This window comes from Manacus vitellinus, unplaced genomic scaffold (genome assembly GCF_001715985.3).
Source record: "Manacus vitellinus isolate BGI_N305 unplaced genomic scaffold, ASM171598v3 scaffold_47_pilon, whole genome shotgun sequence".
In the NCBI taxonomy this organism is placed as follows: Eukaryota; Metazoa; Chordata; class Aves; order Passeriformes; family Pipridae; genus Manacus; species Manacus vitellinus.
In genome coordinates this window covers 4,870,646-4,875,806 of record NW_021940585.1, presented here as the reverse complement: position 1 = coordinate 4,875,806, position 5,161 = coordinate 4,870,646, and positions in this window count along the sequence as shown.

Below are 5,161 nucleotides of genomic sequence, written 5' to 3'. Positions count from 1 at the left end.
TGCCTTGAGGTGGATGATCAGGAGTGCCCAGAGTGCTGGATATTGCACTGGGACTTCGTGTTGTGGCACAGATCCCACCCTGGAGCATTCACACTTCTCTAGGAATCAAAATTCCTATGGTGGGACTTGCCAGGGGGAGTTTCTTACCTCTCCCAGCACCTGGATACCTGTCACAACCCCAAATCCACTGGGGGTGCTTTTGGACACCACCTCACCCTACCCAAATGTCTGTTTTACAGAAACAGAGCTCCTTTCTCTTAAAAACTGAGAGACTGAGACCTGCTTCTGCACTCCTGATGCCCAGAGGGGGGGTAAGACAGAGCTCCTGGGCTGCTCCCTGGCTGTGCCAGGCAGGTGAGAGCCCACTCACACCAGGTGGGGCTCTGCAGTGTTTGATTTTTTTCTCTCTTAGCCCTGGAAGGTGCTTTGAGTAAATATTTGTCCCTTTCCTCTGCCTGTGGCACTGGGGTTCTGGGAAAAGGCTGCTTTTCTTCCCTCTTGCACTTGGGAATTGCTTGGCCTGGCCCAGCCCAGTCCTTTTGGGGGCCGAGCTCTCCGTGCTTGTGAAAGAGCCCCCGGGGAGGAGGCAGAGGGGTCCTGCCTTTCCAGACGGGATCACTTTGTGGTTCTTTGGTGGGATTCCGGGATTTATGGGATGGTTTTATGAGTTTGAACCCCAATGTCTGACCTGCCTGCAGTTGGTGCTCTCCCAAGGTGTCACTGGAGTCCTGCTCAGGCTGTGTGGGAAGCAGCAGGATCCATCCTGGGCAGGCCATGGATTTGTGCTGAGCTTGGGATGCCTTCAGCAATTCCCAGATTTTCAGGCCTGTAACGCTCTGAGTGTAAAAACAAGTACACAGGGAGGTGGGATGTGAGGCTGTGTGGGGTTTGGGAAGGGAAAATCCCCTTTGCCACCACCTTTAATCCCACAGAATTCCCTTCTCCTGCAGCCTCCCCCTCCCTGTGCTTCACTGCACGTTATCTGGGAATGTATTTCCAGCGCTGGGATGTTTTAGGGATTGTGTGCCTAAAAATAATAGTATGGAGCAGACAACAGTGGAAGGTCAAGGACTCCAAGGGGCTTAGAAACTGTGCCCTGGGGGCACCATCTGAGTATGGAGAACATGTGTTGAGGGGGGAGCAGCCTGAAAGCCCTGCAGTGCTTTCCCAAATTCCCTGCCCCTTGTTGTTCCAGTCCCACATGGGGATGGAACTCTTCAGGATTGTTCTTTGCCGTTTCCCTCCGTGGGCAGTGAAGCTGCTCCTCTCTTTGCCTCGGGGTCGGTGCCCACCACGAGCACATGGGATGCCAGGGCAAGAGAGGAGTTTGCTGAGCAGCCATTTTGCCCTTTCCTTCCCCCAAAAATCCTTGCAGAAATCCCACCTCCCTCCCCAGATCCCTGCAGAATCTCCTGGAAGCAAACCCCCCGAACTGGCTGCAGCAGGTTTTGAGCTGTGCCCTGCGCTGGCAGCCCACACACAAGGTGCCCAGCATGGCAGCCCCCCCGCCGGGCCTCCTCACATTCAGACCCACCAGGGGCATCATTCCCATTGTTTGTAACATCTCTTGGAAAAATGAGTCATGGGCGTTGTGCCTGCCCTCAGCGGGGACACTCTGCCACATGAGCAGCAGCTCCGCCCGCCCCCCGCGCCGCCTCCTCCCAGTGCCCGCGGCCCCTTCCCGCTCCCAGCGCCACTGGTGTCACTGGAGCTGCTCCATCTCCTGCTTCCCTCTCCGGTGGTACCCTGGGCTGTCCCTCAGGGGCGTGCCCTGATCCCCCTGGATCAGCCCAAGGTGTCGTCGCAAACTCCGTCGCCCAAAAGACGACCCCGACCCCGTTCCAGGAGGTTTTTATCCCTCCTGTGCCCAATTTTCCCAGCACTTGCCTTTGGGGCCGTGTTCCCACCCAGCAGTGTCACGGTGGGGAATGCTTTCAGGGCTTCTCCCACCATCCCAGTGTGTTTGTGGAGGGGCAGGCTGACGTCCACTGCGGGATTTGGGGGGTAGATGTGGTAAAATGAACCCACGAGACAGATTCAGGCTTGGGCAGTTTATTTTACTCACCTGGGAGTATTTAACAAACCCAGGAGGCCCAGGCCCTAGTCCAGGTTTTGCCTGGAAGATGACAGGACAAGGGGGAATTGTTCAAACTGAAAGAGGGAAAGGTTAGATGGGATATTGGGAAGAAATTCCTCCCTGGGAGGGTGGGCAGGCCCTGGCACAGGGTGCCCAGAGAAGCTGTGGCTGCCCCTGGATCCCTGGAAGTGTCCAAGGCCAGGTTGGACAAGGCTTGGAGCAACCTGGGCTAGTGGAAGGTGTCCCTGCCCACGGCAAGGGGTGGCACTGGATGAGTTTAGCATCTCTTCCACGTGTTTGAGCTCAGGTACCAGGTTTGCAGGAGGGTTTCTTGCCACAAGGGCCAGAGCTCCAAAATCAGACAGAGCTTTCCTGGCCCAGCCCTGCTTCTGGCTGCTGCTTTTCCCCGATTTTGCCTTATCTGCTGTTCCCCAGCCTCTTGTCTGCAGAATAGGAGCAATGTCTAATAGGCCCCGGGGGGGTGATGGCTGATGGAGTGGTTTGATGTCCTCAGCTGAGTGGAACAGTCTCTGGCTCTCCTGCTGCCAGACAAGCTGCTCTCTGAACAAACCCGAGTTTTCCAGGGATGTTTCTCTCCTTCCCTGTGCTCCCTGTTGGGTGGGTTAAGAGTTAAGGAGATTATTCAGGTGGTTTTCACCTTGTAAACTGAGCTGGCAGTAGCCTGGTGAGGGATCTCACAGGGTTGCCCAACCTTGGTTGGATTTTGTGCATTAAGACACTATAAAATAGAGGGGAATTTTGTCCCAGACACCAAAGTCCCCCCACCAGGGACACCCAGCCTGGTTTGTGGCACCTGCAGAGCTGCCCTTTGTTACCCCACAGAGCACAGACCCCATCCCTGGGCTGCTCTGAGGGTGTTGGGGGGCCAGGAGGGCCAAGGGGAGCCTGTTTTGGGGGAGGTGGGCTGGGATCTGGGGCTACAGGGACCAGCATCCGCCCTCAGAGGGGCTTTGATGTCAGCTGGGGCCCGGCAGAGCCTCTGCAGCGCTGCCTCCTCCCCAGAGAGGGTGTTTGGGGCCCGTCCTTTATCGCTCATCAGCAGCACAGCCAATATTCATATCGAGGAAGTGAGATAAAATCAGAGCCCAAGGTGGGCTCCGAGCCGGGGGCACGAGTTTGGGGGGAGAGGGAAAGGGGGGCTGTGGTGGGAGCTCTTTATCAGGGAGGAAATTGCACTATTTGAGGGGGGAGAGCCCGTGTGTGTGTGTGTGTGTGTGTGTGTGTGTGTGTGTGCACCCACAGTTGTGTAAATAACGCTTTTTTGGGAGCATGAAAGAGCTCCCAGCCAGGCTCCTGCCAGCCCTGCAGCACCTGGGGCAGGTTGGCATCTGTGTGTGCCCAGGCTGGGGTCGGGCCCATCACTGCCACCTCCCCAGGCTGGTGGCTTGAGAGGATGGAGTGAGTCCCCCTGAGGGACCTGCAGGAGCAGCCAAAGCTGTGGGAGCTCCCAGATCCAGGGGGAGCAGAGCCCAGGGGATGGTTGCTGTGTTATCTGCCGTGCCCCTGCCCCTTGTGGGACCCCAGGGGAGCAGAGGGACTGGGTCGGAGGCAGCAGTGCCAAAATCCAGCCTCTCTTCTCACACCTGACCTGTTTTCCCCAAATAACTCCTATTGATCCCCAAACAAATCTTTGGGTGCTTTTTCCACGGATTAATCTTCGGGGCGTTTCAGAGGCAAAGTCCAACCTCATCTTCTGATTAGAAGCAGTGGGAATTCCCAGGATTAAAACATAAACAAACCAACCTGGGTTCAATTATACCTTAATTAGCTGCAGTTGCTTCCCTCTGAAAACCCCAAACGCTGTGATTTGCTCTTGAGCTCGATCTGGGGCTACCGAGAGCTTGGGCTGGGCTTGTCCCCCTCCGACAGGGGGTGGGCTGGGGGGGTCGGGTGGTGCCCAAGGGGCACGTGGGCAGTGGGGAAAGATCCTCTGCAGCAGCTGAGCCCAGAGCTTGGGCAGCCTCTCAGCCCTGGGGCGGGAGGGCTTCGGTCCAGGGAGCGAGGGGGGTTGGGCCGTGTGCTCCAGCTCTTCCAGATGGTCTGGGACCTCTCCTTGGGTTCTTGGGAGGGTGGTCGGGCCCCTGGGGAGGGGGTCTGAGCCCAGCTCCCCGAGTGGTGGTGAGGAATCTGTGCCAGGCTGATTTTCTGCAGGGTCAGTGTCCCCTTCCCCCAGCTGAGCTTGCCAGCGTGGCTTTTCCAGGCCCCTCCCGGGGCTCATCCCGGGCTCCCTGGATGAGTTCCTCCCTTCCCAGCTGTTGTGAGCAGCCTCCTGCTGAAAGGGTGTCTCTGGGGAGAGCAGTATCTCTTCCCTGCTCCATCAATCTCCCAGCCCACCTCAGGCTCTGGAGGGGCTGGAATGGGCTCCCAGCTCCTTCCTCGTCCCCCAGCCTTTGCATAGCACCCACATTCCATTTTCCATGGGAAGGAGCCACGGAAATCAGTGCTGGGGAGCTGCAGCCAGGGCAGGGAGCACCCAGGGCTGTGCTGTCCCTTCCCAAGTCCTCCTGATGGTGCCAAGAGCCTTTTCCTCGGTGATGGAGAAGCCAAACACCCCCTTGCCTGGAGGATGTGGGTCTTTAGGGGATGCTGTGTGATGGAGGAGGCAGGAAAACACAGGGATAGTGCGAGGTGGGCACGGAGCTCCTGGAGGCAGATGGGACTTTGGCTCCCACGGAAAATGCTGGATGGGGTTTGTCCCCTCAGCCTGGCACAGGGTTTGCTGGAGTGCAGAGGGATGGAGAGAGTGCCCTGAACCCCCCTGCTCTGACCCCATCCCCGCGGGCTGGGGGGGTCTCCGTGTGCCCCCCGCTCGGGTGGGTGGTCCCGGCCGTGCCCTGGCTGAGCCGTGCCGTGCCTTTTTGGGAAGGGTGGTGGGGAGGCAGACACGCCTGCCTCGTTATTTACTGTCCCACACACGGAGCCTGCCCGGCCCTCGGGAAACCTCCATCCACGGCGCGGCTGGGATCTGCAGCGAAAGCAAACAATGGGATCCCCAGGGACAACAATGCCCCATTGTCCTTTGAAGCCATAACAATGAGACAATAGCCCACAGTCTGCTCCCTT